The sequence below is a fragment of the Etheostoma spectabile genome, unplaced genomic scaffold, assembly GCF_008692095.1.
Source record: "Etheostoma spectabile isolate EspeVRDwgs_2016 unplaced genomic scaffold, UIUC_Espe_1.0 scaffold00018651, whole genome shotgun sequence".
Taxonomy (NCBI): Eukaryota; Metazoa; Chordata; class Actinopteri; order Perciformes; family Percidae; genus Etheostoma; species Etheostoma spectabile.
Window position 1 is genome coordinate 37,656 of NW_022604379.1, and position 19,674 is coordinate 57,329.

The following is a 19,674-nucleotide window of genomic DNA, read 5'->3' on the forward strand; positions in this document are numbered from 1 at the left end:
GTTGAACAATGCTAAAATGTTTTCTAAGTTGAATAGGTTATGAGCATTTGTGCAAACAGGGAAACAGGCTTATTTTAGGTTGTAGTGGTTAAGGCGATGTACTTGAAATCCATTGGGGTCTCCCTGCGCAGGTTCGAGTCCTGCCGACAATGAGAGGACTTCTTTAAAAACTGGTGGCAAAGCAATGACACATCACATTATACCATATCACAGTTGTGCCTTCATAAACACTGTTGGATTACCTCATAGGTACTGGAAGCCACCCATCTCCACCAATGCATCTCTGAGCATTTATTTTCAGTCTCAATGCTCAGATGTGTTACAAGATTTGCAGTGAGCGTTGTATTGTCCAGCAGAAAGGCAACAGGTGTGTTACTTTTCCTCTATGATTTATACCATAGCAGTGCAAGCATTTTGCCCAGGTTTGATTTCGATCCATCACCAAGGTTTAAAGCCATTTGCAACATTAACATTACATATTTCACCCAGGTTTCTTTTCTTATTCAATGATCACAAAAAAGATTCAAAGAAATCCACATTTTTTAGGGGATGTAGCTCAGTGGTGGAGTGCATGCTTTGCATGGATGAGGACCTAGGTTCAATCCCTGGCATCTTCATTGGTTATTATTGCCCAGGCTGCAAAATACTCTGACGGAGGAAATGATTCAACAAGTATTACAAAGGCAATAAAGTGGAAATTTGACTTAACAAGCGTCTAACATCTCTCTGCACTTTACCCATGTCCTGCATTACTCAGCAGTAGAGATGGATTTGAGCACAGTGTTGTGGGTTGTCGTGACATCCTTGCATTTATGGTAATTAAAGCAAAAATCAGTCTCAATGCCCTGATGTGTTGCAATATTTGCAGTGAAACATGACATTGTCTAGTGATTGTGGTATACAGTAGTGGTGAGCATAGCTGCCTTTCAGTCTCGTAATCACCAAAAAAATTAGGTATCACTGAAATTTGAACTTGTGTTGCTACAATCAGAGTATACAGTGTTCATCCTGAATGGGCCAGTATGGTGCATCAGAATTGCTTGTTGAATGGTCTATTAGCTTTGGAACCCCCCTTTCCCCACAGCTTTCAATTGTCAGATATGGGTGGGGGAGAGGGCACTGTGTCCAACCCTTTCTGTGTAAAAAAAACAACTAAAGAAGTCTCTTGGATGAGAGACAAAAACCTGCAGAGGACCTTATACCAAATCCAGTTGCCCTTGGCCTAGTTGGGATCTTTTGGGGTAATAGCATGGATCAGGAACCAAAACGGACACATCTGGACTCAAGGTGCTGCTTTCAGGTGGTGGTCTCCACTGCAGGCGTGGGTTCAAATCCAACTTCTGACAAGTAGGGTTTTCATCTGGAACTAATGTCTGAGACATGATATTGGGAATAAAGAACTTAGCAGTTCTTTGTATTTAAGAGGACATGAATGTGTGCAAGAAACGCAATTGCAAGGAAAACATTTTTTGAGCATCTTTATTGTCAACAGATGTAAAGTTACCATGTGTTTGTACACAGTAGACATATCTACGGCTGGATTCACTGTCTTTGGCAAGTCCTTTAAAACCTGTTCTTGACTTGCTATTCTCCACATCCTCTGAACGCTTAGCTAACTAAATGACTTAAGTTGGCCAATAATTTTTGGATAGTTTGAAAGAATCTGCTTAGCAAACACTTTCACAGCTTTTAAAGGTTCCATGGGATAACGGTTGGCACTCTGGACTCTGAATCCTGAGTTCTAGTCTCAGTGGAACCTGTTTTTAAGTTGCATGTAGCAGCATGGTAACAGCTGTCGCCATGGTCCTGCTACACGTTCTGCGATGCCATGTTCATCTTGCTACACTCTGTGGTGCCCAGCTACGACCTGCTGTTCCTTGTAATGCCATACAGTACCCTGCTATGCCATGAACTACTACAAAGAACTGCTACAAACTTCTATTTTTTCTACTTTTTATTTCCACTCTTCATTCTAAACCCCAACCGGCCCGTCAGACACCGCCTACCAAGAGCCTGGGTCTGCCCGAGGTTTCTGCCTAAAAGGAAGTTTTTCCTCGCCACTGTCGCACTGTTGCTGCTCTGGAGGAAACTACTAGAACTGTTGGGTCCTTATAAATTCTGGAGTGTGGTCTAGACCTACTTATCTGTAAAGTGTCTCGAGATAACTCTTGTTATGAACTGATACTGTAAATAAAATTGAATTTAAAATTGAATGTACGCATTGGCTTAATTTAAGTGTTATATCTTGTTTGTGTTGTAGCATCTATAGAGATTTGTGGTGTAGTATGGAACCATTGTCCTGTCTTTTACGTAATATGAAACTTATTGCACAACAAACTTGGCGTTGTCGGCAGGATTTCAAGGAGGAATCAGAAAGGGACTCCGCTGGTGACTGATGAGGGCATGCATCCAGGGATCTGATGATCACTTGCCTCTAAACCTCGCCAAACATCTTTTGACATCTTTGAGAGACATTTCAAACAGCGGGGCTCAGTTAAAATTTCAATTCTGCTGAAGGAATGATTTAATTTGGACATTGAGACGTTTTGTTTCGTGAGACAAGTACTGACTGTGATTGGCTGTGAATTTGGTGAAAAAATAATTCAGTTTTATATATCCTGAGGTTGTACAAAACGGAAATAAAGGTTAGGTTCTTTGTTGCATCCAGTCTGTTATGTATAACAGATAAAAAGCGCAAATTGACATCATTCCATCCAATACGGGCAGGACGGGGGTTGACAGATAGATTTTAAAATCCTTACAGATAAACAGTCATCGTAGCTGTTTGCAGGATTTCTGCAAAGTTTACCGAGATTAAACTTGGCCGTATAGTGACGATTATACGAAAAGAGAGAAGTACTTCCACTCGTTGTTACCTGTCGTTGCTATGGGTAACAAGAGTTCACAGTCACACGTTTCCTTAGGGGCCCGTAGTGGATGAAATGGTAAAACATTTGGCCCTGGATGCATAGAATGCCTGCCATATTGAGAGACAAAATGTGGGTGTCCTGAAAAAAGGTTCTTTAACTCTATCTCCCTCGCCTCTTTTTTTGTTTCTTGTTGTGTCTCGGCAAGAAGTATTATGCTTTTGGATCGTCCGTCCATCTCTACATCAGAATCAGAAAGTCTTTATTGATCCCTGAAGGGAAACTCTGGAAAAGACTGCTCCTTTGAGCCAGCAACCTAAGAATTTCCACGTTGTGCCTTTACAGTCCTCTGCTCTACCAACTGAGCTATTGAAGGGAGCTAACACATACACACACTTCCCATTCTTGTGAATGTGATAACACAGGACCCCCTGGAGGGAATTTCTGAATCGTCAGGGGCTGCAGCTCAGTGATAGAGTGCACTTTCAGTCTCAATGCCCAGATGTATTACAAGATTTGAAGTGAACATTCTATTGCTCAGCGATGGTGGTATAGTGGTGAGCATAGCTGCCTTCCAAGCAGTTGACCTGGGTTCGATTCCCAGCCATCGCATTAGCTTTCTTTGAGTGATGTTACTTGCTTTTTTTAAGCAAAGTCAGCAGAAAGGTTACTTGCCCAACCTGGTTTTATAAAACAGAAGATCTCTTTGGGCTGAACGATAATGGCCAAAATTATAGATCAATATGGAGATCACAATTAATTATCACAATTATCTGTTGATTTTCTACTCCAAAGTGCTGGAAAGGAAGGTTTCACCAATCGTTGAACCTCAGGTTAACAAGGAACAATCTCAGCAAGGTGATTGATGGATTATTCTAGTTACATCACCAAGTTCAGCCCAAATGACACAGCTCTAAGATATCACATTGGTCACTTTCCAGATATGTAATATATGCAAATGGCAATGGTGGGATTTGAACCCACGCCTCCAGAGAGACTGGAGCCTTAATCCAGTGCCTTAGACCACTCGGCCACACTACCTGCAGGAATCAGCTCTCCACATCGTGACACACAAAGGCACCGTAACTAATGGTATGCTTGTTTATGTTACTGGAAAAAAAAACCTTAGCAAGGAAAAAGCCAATACTTTATTAAAAACTGTGAATACTTTTCTGGAGGTCCGAATGGCATCTTTGATGTTAACAAAGGGGAGCCACTGTGTGAGCCACAAAGTGCATAGCTGTAAATCTGCTCCCTAAAAACAATAACAGGTCCGGCACTCCTTTCCCTCTTTTCTCTTTTGGCTTCTTCCTCACTCTTCTTTGCGCTCGTTCCCACTTGGACCTCCACAGGAAATAAAAGATGGCTGGTTCCAGGTTTAAAATCACTTAAAAAAAGAGTTGATGAGTAAAATCAAAGCTAAAATCACTGCCTTTTTTAAAACACCAATGTGAATAGTCTACGTGTGAGCAATCAGGAAGCTCACATAAAAGATAGCTGTTGGAACATTGGTCCTTCCCAAACCCTCCCTCAAAATGTGAATCACAGATTTAACAGCCCCTGGGCAGGTTAAGGAGAGCAGAGTGGCGCAGCGGAAGTGTGCTGGGACCATAACCCAGATGGGGAGATTTATCTACAAGCTGCTAATTGTTTACCAAAGCTACATTTACACTTCTACTACTACTACTGCTCGGCCCATATTTACACAGACCTAAACCTACTCACTACAACACTTAATGCTGGTTCCAATATTCTAAAATCAACAATGCCAGAGAAAAATGACAAAGAGTTAGATACTGCAGCCTTCCTGATCACAGCCACGGGGGGGGGGATCTGCATGTGCTTTCTTACCAGCAAGTTTCTGGAGGTCCAAATGGCCTCTTTGATGGCGGCCAGGGTGAGACACTGATTTGCAAAGTGTATAGCTGTAAATCTGCTTCCTAAAAACAATAACAGGTCCGGCTCTTCTTTCCCTATTTTCTCTTTTGGCTTCTTCATCACTCTGTTTTGCCTTACCTCTATTAGAAGGTACAGTTCTGCAAACCATGTACATATTAATCTTTGCGGTCATTGGTATGCAGGTCACTTGATGTAATACAAGCAAATACATAAGGCCCCACCCAACAGTTTTGTGATACGTGGCGTGCTACTGTATGTCAATGATCAAGCTTGTTGCTGTGACCAAGAAACCACCAGCAAAATGACTGATACATCATCAGTTCCAAAATTTTCTTGGATGCTAAATATTTGAATTCAAAGTCAGAATCCAATTGACATGTAAGAACAAGACAACGCACGTCCAGCTTCTATCATCAGTCAGCCATTGCACCCACACTGCTGCTGTATGTGGACTGTGGCTTCTGCGTCAGTGAGGGGTCCAGCAAGCTGCAGACAAGGTTTGGGGAGTGGCCAGACCAAAGGAGGCCACCATCAGTCTCACTGAGCGGCTGCTGCAGGAACTGGTAGGGGCAAACGGGAGGGACCTCATGGGGTTGCCACTGCAGGACCTGGTGCGCATGGAGCAATCTGGCGTGTGCAGCAACGCCATGTCTCGCCATGTATACCCAGTATAGTCTTTTATTAAAAAAATCATTAGATTGGAAAGCTAGACCTTTTTAATGGACTATTAATATTTTATTGTTTTGTCAGGAACCAGTGCAAATGCGCTGAATTTCCATCTTTACCTCCTGGAAGGCCTGAACAGGTGGAACCAGGATCGGGGGAGTTCGGCGGTGACCAGTAGGCCATCGTCTCTGCTCACCTACGCCGGGCATGTGACCCAGTGCGTCAACACCAGCAGCTTGAAGGTGTTTGGCCGGCCATTTGTGCCAAACTTCAGGCCACCCTCCAAATACACTGGTATGCTAATGTAATAATAACTGTCTACCTAGTACAGTGAGGAAAATAAGTATTTGAACACCCTGCTATTTTGCAAGTTCTCCAACTTAGAAATCATGGAGGGGTCTGAAATTGTCATCGTAGGTGCATGTCCACTGTGAGAGACATAATTTAAAAAAAAATATCCAGAAATCACAATGTAGGGTTTTTAAACTATTTATTTGAGAAGTGGGAGAACTTGCAAAATAGCAGGGTGTTCAAATACTTATTTTCCTCACTGTTTGAGGAAAAATGTCTTTTTAAAAGGCAGAAACCTCAAACTTAAACTGGCTCATGGAGGGAAGTCATCTGACACAACCAGTTGGGGGAGAGGGTGAGAGAGAGAGAGAGAGAGAGAGAATGGAATGAAAAGATGACCAGTGGTAATTATGTCAGCAGTAAAGGTAATAGAACTATTACTAATGTAAGTAGCAGTAGTAGTGCAGGGCGTAGCAGGGCGTCCAGCAGGACCACGGCAGCAGCTGCATCCACTACTCAGGTGCCACCACAATCCAAGGAAATCTGAGAGGGGAGAAAGCACAAGGGCTTCTGGAAAGAACAACTTTAGTTACATGCATGCTTCTTTCAAGTATCAACAACTACTATCATTTGATAGCCTACACACATCTTTGCAGGGGGCACCCAGATTTGAACTGGGAACCTCTTGATCTGCAGTCAAATGCTCTACCACTGAGCTATACCCCCACACACCATATGTTAGATATGCTTATGGTGCAGCAAAACAATGGCTGGGGCTCCACCCTGTGGTTACCTTCACAGTCTGAGAAAGTATCCAAATATCATCTACTGTATGAAAGGGAGTTACAGTTTTTTACAATTGCTATGACAGATTTTTCAATACTTTTAACAAATTTCCAAAATTTTTAACAGTTAGCACTGCATCCGCATGTGTAAGCTATACTATTACAGTTTTTTACAATTCCTATGACAAATTTTTCAATACATTTAACAAGTTTCCTAAACTCTTAACACACCAACACACACAAAACACACAACTGGCAAAACAGTTAATTTCATGCTCAAAATCACACATTGTAAACTAAACTCCAAAATTAATTTTCACAATACAATAATACACTAACACTACGTCTAATAAAACACTGCAAACATGTTTCAAAATCAAATAATTATTCCAAACACTAACACATGTTCTCTTCCAACAGGAACATTTAGTCAATCATAACACAATGCCAAAAAAAACACTATCATCAGCTAACTTCATTATTTTAGATGTGTCAGGTATGCCCTTATACAATAGACAGTATATTGTATTGATCATAGATTGTGTTTTGCACATGCATTTTCAATTCAATTCAATTCAATTTTATTTATAGTATCAATTCATAACAAGAGTTATCTCGAGACACTGTACAGATAGAGTAGGTCTAGACCACACTCCAGAATTTACAAGGACCCAACAGTTCTAGTAGTTTCCTCCAGAGCAGCAACAGTGCGACAGTGGCGAGGAAAAACTTCCTTTTAGGCAGAAACCTCGGACAGACCCAGGCTCTTGGTAGGCGGTGTCTGACGGGTTGGGGTTAGAATAAAGAGTGGAAATAACAAAAATAGAAAAAAAAAAGAAAAAAATAGTAATTTGTAGCAGTTCTTTGTAGTAGTTCATGGCATAGCAGGACACTGTGCGGCATTACAAGGCACAGCAGGACGTAGCTGGGCACCGCAGAGCATAGCAGATGAACATGGCATCGCAGAACGGTACTACCGTACAGCTAATTCTACAGTCTATGGTTAAGGTCACATTTATATGCAGATTATGTAAAGAAAAAGCGTATCACAGAGGTTCCATAGTGTAGTAGTTATCACGTCTGCTTTACACACAGAAGGTCCTGGGTTCAATCCCCAGTGGAATCAGACTTAAGGTTTAAAGTAAGAACTATGTCCTGTTACCGTCTTGAAGGCGTCCCTTGAAAAGTCTTAAAAAAGGGAGTAAAAGACACTTGACAATAAAAAAAAACCTGCTCCAAAGACATATCGTCGATCTGAAAGACTTCTTTAGTGCTTTTGCATTGGTTTCACTTCTTAGAACCTGACCTCCATCCATTTTATTTACAGTATGGTTCTGATTATGTTAAAGATTACAGTATGACAGAGGTTCCATAGTGTAGTAGTTATCACTTCTGCTTTACACGCAGAAGGTCCTGGGTTCAATCCCCAGTGGAACCAGACTTATGGTTTGAAGTGAAAACTATGTCCTCTTACCACCTGACCTGCTTTAAAGGTGCTCTAAAGACGTTTTGTCTCTTCTCTGAAAGACGTCTTAAGTTCTGATTTAACAACAGGGAAACCCAACTATTTACCTTTGTGGAGTGGTTGAATGGTGTTTACTGTGAGAATGGTTGATGGCTGTTCCAACTTGGCGTTGGGCATCTCCAAGAACCATAATGACTGTCAGAACTGAAGACTTGGTTGAAGCTGCTCCAAAGACATTTCGTCTCCTATCTGAAAGACGTCTTCATGTCTTTTGCATTGGTTTGACTTTTCAGAACCTGAGCTAAATCCATTATTTATACAGTATGGTTCAGATCACATTTATACACCAGTCATGTTAAGGATAGCCATGTCACAGAGTCACATATGATTTATACCATAGCAGTGCAATCATTTTGCCCAGGTTTGATTTCTAGCCACCACAGTTGCATTTACAGGTTTTGAAGCCATATACAACATTAAACACAGAAACGGCAGGAAGGATAAATCCACCAAATTAGGTCACAAATAATCAGCACAAGGCCTTGTTTACCGACCATGAGGCAGCGCAATATGATCACAACACAATGATACAATACTCCATTGGTGCATTACGGTAAGCGTACCTGACTCATTTCCGTTTCCTGTGCCTTTGTGTTGTTTGCGTGTTGGTAGCTCTGCTGCTCACGACATACCAGTTCAGGTTGTTAGATTTGCTATTACAGCGGCTAACTGCAGGGCTGCCAACTCTCACGCATTGGCCGTGAGACACACGCATTTGACTGGTTTCACACGCGCACACGCCACACCCCCAATTTCTCACGCTGAAGTGTCAGCCCAGTTGGTCAAATTTATGAAAGATGAGTTTATCTATGTTTTTACCTGTTGAGCCACTTGTGATAGACTAGTTGTGCTTTCAGAGACTGTGAGGGGGTTCAAGAGCGCTCCCTGTCTGTGGAATTTTCAAATTGTCGCAAAATGAGAACATTTTTTTCACGAGCCATCCCAGGTGCATTTCACCGGCTTCAGGTATGAGCTCTGAGGATCACAGACCCGACCGGCGCTTCAGGTATGAGCTCTGATTATCACAGACCATCCGTCGCTTCGTGACCACTCTCTCTGTAACAATAGAGGTGAGCAGCGCGGCTGGTAGCGTAGCAACTTCAGTTCATTGTAGTGGACTCGCTCTGCTGTGGGCAGTGACGCGTTGCATCCATGCGTAGACCTCCGATAAAGAGCAGCGTACGGACACCTCTAAACTCTGTCAGAGACCAGAGACCCAAATGGGCCTCTGAGTCTGTCAGACGGTCTGAATGAGATCCACCATATCAGCGGAGCAATGACATGCACAGCAGACTATATTACACCATATAGCCTACTACACTATATTACAACTCTCCACATCTCGGACAACAGAGATGGGAGGAGTTATAATTTGAATGTGCACAAAGTTGTAAATATGAGCAGAAATCTGGTGAAACACATCTGAGCTATACTATATATACTATAATATCTATATATCTATATATCTATATATATATATATATATAAATACGATACTGCAACGTTGGGCCACTATTGTGCATCTCTAACCTCTGTGCATCTCTAAATGTAACTGTAAATAATTAATTTGATGTTTTTTAAAATGAACAAATAGTCTTTATTTTCACAAAAAAGTAAAAACAGTAAGTGGGGCCAGAGGATGACAGCCAAACATTACTGAACATTGGCACAAAGGTTAAAGGATTAGAATTTATGTAACTCAGTGGTTCTCATTCTTTAGAATTTCAGTGGTCTTAGTTGATCCCTCAACATTAATTTAACTTTGGGTCCCTGGTCCCTACACCTGGGACCCCTGGACCTGTTCACCACAGACCCAAATCTTCTCAGCTGTTGCTGACATATGCTACTGTCTCTTCATGTGGTTCATTATGTTTGGCACATTGTCTGGGTCAGTTCTTATATCATAAGAAGTTAATAATGTAAATGCTGAATGCCCTAAAACCTGTTGATACTACAACAATGCAAAGGTTCTTAATCCTACAGTTTTGCACATATCATGTAAGACTTGATTTCTCCATTTTTTCTGCAAAAAACTCTCAAGAAAGTGCCATTTAATGGTTTATTTTTCAAATTTTTTTCCCTGGGGGGGCATACCCCCAGACCCCCCTAGGGAGAGCTTTATCCCCCCACATATAACAAATCCCAATTTAAACCCTAAAGGATAAAGACCCAAAGAAATTGCTTTGTACGTGGCAAAATATGGGTTGGCCCCCCCAAATCTCACTCCAAGGTTTTGGGAAAAGTTGGCAGCCCTGTAACTGTCCGCTAAACACTTATTCTTATAGCAGTTCTGCCTAAGCACTCACATATCTTCTCATTTTTTTTAGCGACTTTTGTTAAATAACAGCTGTTTTAACGCTTGGTAGCTAACACTACCATACTTTAGCTTAGCTGCTAACGACTTTAGCCTAGCAGTTAGTTATGTCGGCCCCCTCTCCGACTTTCTCCTGCTCGATGTGTGAGATGTTTAGTTACTCCTCTGCATTCTTTAGCGGTGATGGCGTGTGTAACAAGTGTAGTTTATTTTTGGACGTGGAGGCGAGGCTTAGTAAGTTAGAAGTCCGGATCCGCACCATGACAGATCAGTCGTCAGTTACTGTAGCTAACCCCCCCCCCGGTAGTCGGCACGGGCCGGCCTGAGTTAGCCTCTGGTAGCCGTTCCTCGCGAACTCCGGAGCAGCCAGGACATAGTGCGTGGGTTACTGTGCGAGGACGAGGAAGAGACAGTCGTAAGCTTTCCAAGACGTCGGACCGCCACCAGCCTGTTAGCGTTTCTAACAGGTTTTCCCCACTCAGCAACCCCCCCGCTGAGAAACCAACTCTGGTTATCGGCAGCTCCATTCTGAGAAACGTGAAGTTAGCGAAGCCGGCGGCCGTAGTTAAGTGCATCCCGGGGGCTAGAGCGGGCGACGTTGAGTCTTATCTGAAACTGCTGGCTAAGGATAAACGTAAATACAGCAAGATTGTTATTCACGTTGGCGTTAATGACTCCCGGTTACGGCAATCGGAGGTTACTAAGATTAATGTTGAATCGGTGTGTACATACGCAAAGTCAATGTCGGACACCGTAGTTTTCTCTGGACCCCTGCCAAATCTCACCAGCGATGACATGTATAGCCGCATGTCGTCATTTCGCCGCTGGCTATCGAGGTGGTGTCCAGATAATGATGTGGGCTTTGTGGATCACTGGCAGTCTTTCTTGGGAGGACCTGGTCTGATTCGGAGAGACGGCATTCATCCCACTTGGGCTGGAGCAGCTCTCATTTCTAGAAACATTGACAAGTTTATTGGTGGACCTAATCCTTGACAATCCATAGTTGGGACCAGGAGGCAGAGTCCCAGTCTAACACACTTCTCTGCTCCTTTATTCCAGGTGTTACCTAGTAAAAATCCCATAGTGACGGTGTCTGCCCCCCGACCATTACAATTATTTAAATCAAAGGTAAACAGAAGAGGAGCAGTGCATGAAAACCTCATAAAAATTAAAACCACAAGTGCAATAGTTCAAAAGAATAGGAGAATTAAATGTGGACTCTTAAACATCAGATCTCTCTCTTCTAAAGGTGTACTAGTAAATGAATTGATATCAGATTCTAATATTGATTTATTTTGTCTTACTGAAACCTGGCTGGGTAATGGAGAATATGTTAGTCTAAATGAGTCCACCCCCCCCAGTCATATTAATACTCACATTCCTCGAGGCACAGGCCGAGGAGGTGGAGTTGCAGCTATCTTTGATTCTAGTCTACTAATTAGCTCTAAACCTAAACTAAATTATAACTCATTTGAAAGTCTTGTTCTTAGTCTTTCACACCCAAGTGGAAATCAATGCAACCAGTTCTATTTGTTATAGTGTACCGAGCACCTGGTCCATACTCTGAATTTTTATCCGAATTTGCAGAGTTTCTATCGAACTTAGTGCTAAAAACGGACAAAGTTATTATTGTAGGGGATTTTAATATTCATGTGGACGATGAGAATGATAGCCTTAGCACTGCGTTTATCTCTCTATTAGATTCTATTGGCTTCTCTCAAAGTGTACATAAACCGACTCACCGTTTTAACCACACCCTCGATCTTGTTCTGGTGTATGGTGTTGAAATTGAACATTTAATAGTGTTCCCACAGAATCCCTTCCTATCTGACCACTGTTTGATAACTTTTGAGTTTATACTGCTGAACTACACGCCGTTAGGCAAAACATCCTATACAAGATGTCTATCTGATAGTGCTGTAGCTAAATTTAAGGATGCGATTCCGTTAGCATTTAATTCATTACCAAGTCCCAAAGTAACGGAGGACTCCTATGCTATTAGTCCCTCCCAAATCGATCATTTTGTTGATAGTGCAGCAGGCTCGCTACGAATGACTCTAGACTCTGTTGCCCCTCTAAAAAGAAGATAATAAAACAAAGAAGGTTAGCTCCATGGTATAACACTGAAACTCGCAAATTAAAGCAAATATTGCGGAAACTTGAGAAGATCTGGCGCTCCACCAAACTGGAAATTCTCGTTTAACCTGGCAAGATAGTCTTAAAATGTATAGGAAGGCCCTCCGTAATGCCAGAGCAGCGTACTACTCGTCATTGATAGAGGAAAATAGGAACAACCCCAGGTTTCTTTTCAGTACTGTAGCCAGGCTAACAGAAGGTCACAGCTCTACTGAGCCAAGTATTCCCATAGCTCTTAGTAGTAACGACTTTATGAGGTTCTTCAATGATAAAATTATAACTATTAGAAGCAAAATTCACCAAGACCTGCCTTTAACTGGCTTATCTCTGAACTCAGGAACCTTAGAAACAGCTGTAAAACCAGATACATGTTTTGACTGCTTTGCTTCACTTGATCTTTATCAATTTAATTCAATTATTTCTTCATCTAAGCCATCAACCTGCCTCTTAGATCCCATCCCGACTAGGCTACTTAAAGAAGTTTTACCATTAGTCAACACTTCGCTACTGAATATAACCAATTTGTCTTTATTAACAGGCTATGTACCAAAGTACTTTAAAGTAGCTGTAATTAAACCTTTTCTGAAAAAGCCAACCTTGATCCAGATGTTTTAGCCAACTATAGACCTATATCCAACCTTCCATTTCTCTCTAAGATTCTTGAGAAAGCAGTCGCCAAACAGCTGTGCGACTTTCTGCATAGCAACAGCTTATTTGAGGATTTTCAGTCAGGATTTAGAGTTCATCATAGCACAGAGACAGCACTTGTGAAAATTACTAATGACCTCCTAATTGCTTCAGACAAAGGACTTATCTCTGTACTTGTGTTATTAGATCTTAGCGCTGCATTTGATACCATTGACCATTATATCTTATTACAGAGATTGGAACATTTAATTGGCATTAAAGGGACTGCTCTAAGCTGGTTTAAGTCTTATTTATCAGATCGATCTCAGTTTGTTCATGTTAACGATGAATCCTCTGTGCACGCCAAGGTTAGTCATGGAGTCCCACAAGGATCTGTGCTCGGTCCAATCCTGTTCACTTTATATATGCTTCCTTTAGGCAGTATTATTAGGAAACACTCCATAAACTTTCATTGTTATGCAGATGATACTCAATTATATCTTTCAATCAAGCCGGATGAAACTAATCAGTTAGCTAAACTTCAAACGTGCCTTCAGGATATTAAAACCTGGATGACCTGTAATTTTCTAATGTTAAACTCAGATAAAACTGAAGTTATTGCTCTCGGACCCAAGCACCTCCGTGACGCACTATCCAAAGATATAGTTACTCTGGATGGCATCACCCTGGCCTCCAGCACCACAGTGAAGAATCTTGGAGTCATCTTTGATCAGGACATGTCCTTTAATTCCCACTTAAAGCAAATTTCAAGGATCGCCTTTTTTCACCTACGTAATATTGCAAAAATCAGGAATATCCTGTCTAAAATGATGCAGAAAAATTAGTCCATGCATTTGTTACTTCTAGGTTGGATTACTGCAATTCTTTACTATCAGGCTGCTCGAAAAAATCCATAAAGACTCTACAGCTGATCCAGAATGCTGCGGCACGTGTTCTGACGGGAACCAGGAAAAGAGATCACGTTTCTCCTGTTTTAGCTTCTCTGCATTGGCTTCCTGTAAAATTTAGAATAGAATTTAAAATCCTTCTTCTCACCTACAAAGCTCTTTATGGTCAGGCTCCATCTTATCTTAAAGAGCTTATAGTACCTTACAACCCTAGGAGAGCACTACGCTCCCAGAATGCAGGGTTACTGGTGGTTCCTAGAGTCTCTAAAAGTAGAACGGGAGCCAGAGCGTTCAGCTATCAGGCTCCTCTCCTGTGGAACCAGGTTCCAGTTTGGGTCCGGGAGGCAGACACCGTCTCCACATTTAAGAGTAGGCTTAAGACTTTCCTTTTTGATAAAGCTTATAGTTAGGGCATAGAATCGAATATTGTTAGGGAGTAGTAGTTAGTCACATAGTTTTCAGATTTATCTATCATATAATATAACTAAAGGGAGACTTGGCATACAGCCCGATCCGGTTGGGGAGAGTTTCTAGCCCGACCGGGCTGGAGCTCTCTTTACCTTGTCTCTCTTGGTTTTGTTGTAATAATAGTTTTAGACAGCTTGGGACTTATTTTGATACACTAGTTAGGGCATAGAATCGAATATTGTTAGGGAGTAGTAGTTAGTCACATAGTTTTCAGATTTATCTATCATATAATCAAGAATATAATAGAACTAAAAGGAGACTTGGCATACAGCCCGATCCGGTTGGGGAGAGTTCTGGCCCGGCCGGCTGGAGCTCTCTTTACCTTGTCTCTCTTGGTTTTGCTGTAATAATTTTAGACAGCTGGGGACTTATTTTGATACACTGAGCTCCTCTCTCCTCTATCTTTCCATCTTTTTCATTTATGTGCATCCATGTCCCAGAAATGCTTGTTACTAACCTAGCTCTGGGGAGTCATTCCCGGAGTCCTTATGTTCTTTTTTCCCCAGCATGTTCCCTTGGATCAGAGAGGCTCCGAAATCAGGGTAGCAGCTGTCGCCATGGTCCCGCTACACGTTCTGTGATGCCATGTTCAACTGCTACACTGCTACGTCCTGCTACGTCCTGCTACGTCCTGCTGTGCCTTGTAATGCCGCACAGCGTCCTGCTATGCCATGAACTACTACAAAGAACTGCTACAAACTACTAATTTTTTCTATTTTTGTTATTGCCACTCTTCATTCTAACCCCAACCGGCCCGTCAGACACCGCCTACCAAGAGCCTGGGTCTGACCGAGGTTTCTGCCTAAAAGGAAGTTTTTCCTCGCCACTGTCGCACTGTTGCTTGCTCTGGAGGAAACCACTAGAACTGTTGGGTCCTTGTAAATTCTGGAGTGTGGTCTATCTGTAAAGTGTCTTGAGATAACTCTTGTTATGAATTGATACTATAAATAAAATTGAATTGAATTGAATTGAAAAGCTACTGCAGAAACTCCACTTTTGAGTTTTACAAAAGACTGAGTGAGAAAACGACACTAAAAATAGAAACACAAAGACTGCAGTGTTTTATATCAGTGTGTTGCTGGAGATATGAAAGAGTCATTCAAATTGTGCGTGTGTGTATGGTTTTATGGCAAGAACTTCATTTTTAGAAAGGAGTGTAACTTTGATTGCTGTGTTTAATTTTGGCATATATGAGTTGTTAATTTCCAATTAACAACTGTGTAGAGTGTGTAGAGTTTTGACATAATGAGCCAAATTCTGTCATAAATTGATACGGCTAGAAATATAAAATAAGGGATTGCATGTATAATCACTTTATTGAAATATTTATAGAGGGTGTTTTAAATATTTACATTTTTTTATTTGTCATACATACATACATCAATACTCACTACATATATTGTCTATATTTTGCATATTTAAATTAACAATTAAATCATCAATGAAAAAAATACCTCAAGGGCCGTGTGGCTTGTGGACTGGAGGCGGAAACCATATGAGGTTTTGTTGCCTTTTAAATGAGTCAGCTTTGCCTGCTGACCCAACTGAATGGGAACCATCGCTGCATCCCTCCACAGACTCACTTCCACCTGATGTTTGTCCTATAAAAAAAGAAATATACATTATTTGTATCCCTGTAAAATAATATCCCGTATTCCCTTTAAATACTAAATTACCACAGCATTGCTAGGTTAAGTGCCATGTATAACTGATTATAATAAAAACAAAAAAATGTCTTATTATATGAGTATTGTGTGTAAGTGTATTATTTCTGTGATTGCCAATGACCAGGCTGCGGCAGGGTATCCCACCCTGAACGGACTGAGTTGAAGAAACACTGTCACAGACATCGGTCGTTCCAAACTAGGACTCGTTACACTACAGGACCTTTCAATTTGCTATTGGTATTTACTTTTTCTCTATTTAGCAGTAGCCTGCCTTATAAAGTCTTCATCTCTTTTTTTATCTTTTCAAACACTATCAGTAGTTTATAGCTACCTGCTCCAATGATGTGGTTTTTAGGGGCACAGTTTCCTTCCCCACCTGGACGCGTTTTATCGCTGAGAGCTGAAAACACAGACAATGTATAAATGTTAAATAGGCTACTAGCAACACATTTTACTTACAATACCACAACTAAAATAATGTTGTTATTTTGGAAAATGCATTAACTGACCTTCACAACCTCTCCTTGGACGGTGAGAAGCCCCCCGGCCCCGACAGCTTCCCTTATCTCCGTGGTTACGGACGACAAGCAGAGGAGCTTCTCCGCCTCCTCCCTCAGGGCAACTGCCACTTCTAGAGGCGCGGATCGGAAGAATTGTGTATCTTTGGTGACATTAATTGAATAGGGTGGCGCCTGGCCCCGCAGGGTGTACCCCCTCATAATATAACTAGACCCACATTTGACTTTTGAGGCAAATTCTTCAAATAAAGTAATTTTCGTAACAGAATTACCATCTGAAACAATCACCAGTACATTTTCTTTAGACACCAATGGTCTAGCTTCTCCGCCTTCAAAGTTCCAGGACAGAACTCGTTTTTCTTTTTTGCTCATTAGCGCTGAGATATGAATAGGCGGGGGCCTGTTGTACGGTGTCTCGGGAGTGCTTCTCAATATTTTATTCAAAGCAATTCTGAAACAAATAAACACAAAAAGGGAATAAACTAATTAATATGACAGAAAGACATGAATAAAATAGCTCCCAGCCTCAGATGGATGGACTATATCCTGTAGGCGTGGCCTATAGCTGCTCTGTCGAACTGCGGGATTTTTGCTTTCATGTTCCCGCCACTGATGCTTCTGCCTTATCTCCATCGTTTTATTGTTCCATCCTTAAATGGCAGCTAATAGCCTAGGGTTACCTACACCAGTTTAAAGTCCACTCACATTTGTTTTTCATATTCATGTTGTGTTATTTTTGTCCAAAACGTCATTGGACATTTAACAGCTTGTAACAGTTCCCAAACACAACTGGCAAAGGAAAAGTACAACGCATAAAATTAAGGAAATGGGCAGCTCACTGATATCAATAAAAAGGCTATATACAACCAACCCCTGCCACTTAATTAAACCGCAACTAAGTCATCCACCACAACCCCTCTACATTCCGTTAAGTGAGATTAATAATCCTGTCCATACACAAAGGAAAACATTGATATGAGTTTAACAACGTGTATTGAAACAAAACAACGTACTCCTTCATACAAACATATTCAACCCGACCATAAACACTCCCACACATTTAAACCCCCCGTCCCCAAAAGACTTGACTTCTTCGAAAGAACTGCAGTTTAACATTCTAGAATTTAAAGCTAACATTGTAGAATGGCAGCTTAACATTCTAGAACTGGCAAGTAACATTCTAGAACTGTAACATTTCAGAAGTTGTAAGTAAAATTTTTGGACCGCAACTCAAAATCTGATTGCTGTTGTGTTTCAGAGAGTGGGAATCCCTGAGGTCTGCACAGTATCAGGTGGCTGTATTGGAGTCGATATGCTGTCTAGACCAGACTAGACTAAAGACCAGACTAAAATGTGCCAGCATTCTACAATCGTGGCCTGTGCTGACCTCCTGTTCCTCAGATCAAACTAAAGTCTGGTGATAACACCAGTTTGCCTACCGTAGCAATAGGAGCACAGAGGATGCGGTTTCTATGGCACTGCACGCTGTGCTCACACATCTGGACAATAAGAACACTTATGCACGAATACTGTTTGTTGACTTCAGCTCAGCATTCAACACTGTCATCCCAGCCAAGTTAATAGCCAAACTTGGAGACCTGGGCATCAACACCTCCACGTGCAATTGGATTTTGGACTTTCTCACCAACAGACCCCAGAATGTTCGATCAGGCTCCAACTGCTCCACGTCCATCACACTCAACACTGGTGTACCACAGGGCTGTGTGCTGAGCCCGTTTCTCTACTCCCTCTTCACCTCCGACTGCAAGCCTGTGTACGAATCTAATTCCATCATCAAGTTTGCGGACGACACTACGGTGATTGTCTCATCAGCAACAACGATGAGACTGCCTATAGGAAGAGATCCAGCACCTGGCCACATGGTGCACTGAAAATAACCAGCTCCTCAACACCACCAAAACCAAGGAGCTCATCGTGGACTTCAGAAAAGAGTCAAGAGGCACGCACGACACCATCCACATCGATGGAATGGCTGTTGAGCGTGTCTCCAGTTTCAAGTTTCTGGGGATCCACATCTCGGCGGACTTGTCCTGGTCAACCAACACCTCCTGCCTGGTCAAGAAGGCTCACCAGCGCCTCTTCTTCCTGAGGACACTGAGGAAGAATCACCTTTCCTCAACTATCCTGGTGAACTTCTATCGCTGTGCAATAGAAAGCATCCTGACCAACTGTGCAACAGTGTGGTATGGGAGCTGTTCTGTGGCAGAGCGCAAGGCACTGCAGCGGGTGGTGAAAACCGCCCAGCGCATCACCGGGACTCCACTACCCGCCATCGAGCACATCCAGAAGAAACGCTGTCTGCATCGAGCTCGCAGCATCCTGAAAGACTCCTCTCACCCAGCCCACAGACTGTTTTCTCTCCTGCCCTCCGGCAGGCGTTTCAGGGTCCTCCGGACCAGGACCAGCAGACTAAAGAACAGTTTTTTCCCCAGAGCTGTCTCTTTATTGAACTCCGTTCCTCATTGATCCCACTCCCCTCATATACTGCTCATTTTAGCCTAACTTATTATAGCTATCTGTAAAAATTCTGTCAATAATAATAATAGCCGCCTGTATATATACACTCACCGGCCACTTTATTAGGTACCCCATGCTAGTAACGGGTTGGACCCCCTTTTGCCTTCAGAACTGCCTCAATTCTTCGTGGCATAGATTCAACAAGGTGCTGGAAGCATTCCTCGGGGAGTTTGGTCCATATTGACATGATGGCATCACACAGTTGCCGCAGATTTGTCGGCTGCACATCCATGATGCGAATCTCCCGTTCCACCACATCCCAAAGATGCTCTATTGGATTGAGATCTGGTGACTGTGGAGGCCATTTGAGTACAGCGAACTCATTGTCATGTTCAAGAAACCAGTCTGTGATGATTCCAGCTTTATGACATGGCGCATTATCCTGCTGAAAGTAGCCATCAGAAGTTGGGTACATTATGGTCATAAAGGGATGGACATGGTCAGCAACAATACTCAGGTAGGCTG

At 42.1% G+C, this 19,674-nt stretch overlaps 5 non-coding genes across 5 annotated transcripts; 3 read left to right on the forward strand and 2 right to left on the reverse strand.

Annotated features, from left to right (window-relative positions):
* Positions 1-3,407: 3,407 nt before the first annotated feature.
* On the forward strand, positions 3,408-3,479 carry trnag-ucc (transfer RNA glycine (anticodon UCC)). The gene has a single exon. It is a non-coding gene; the product is annotated as a tRNA-Gly (tRNA).
* Positions 3,480-3,826: 347 nt separating this feature from the next.
* trnal-aag (transfer RNA leucine (anticodon AAG)) lies at positions 3,827-3,908 on the reverse strand. Its single transcript has one exon. It is a non-coding gene; the product is annotated as a tRNA-Leu (tRNA).
* A 2,469-nt stretch (positions 3,909-6,377) lies between these two features.
* trnac-gca (transfer RNA cysteine (anticodon GCA)) lies at positions 6,378-6,449 on the reverse strand. Its single transcript has one exon. It is a non-coding gene; the product is annotated as a tRNA-Cys (tRNA).
* Positions 6,450-7,561: 1,112 nt separating this feature from the next.
* Positions 7,562-7,634, forward strand: trnav-uac (transfer RNA valine (anticodon UAC)). The gene has a single exon. It is a non-coding gene; the product is annotated as a tRNA-Val (tRNA).
* A 239-nt stretch (positions 7,635-7,873) lies between these two features.
* trnav-uac (transfer RNA valine (anticodon UAC)) lies at positions 7,874-7,946 on the forward strand. The gene has a single exon. It is a non-coding gene; the product is annotated as a tRNA-Val (tRNA).
* Positions 7,947-19,674: the final 11,728 nt, after the last annotated feature.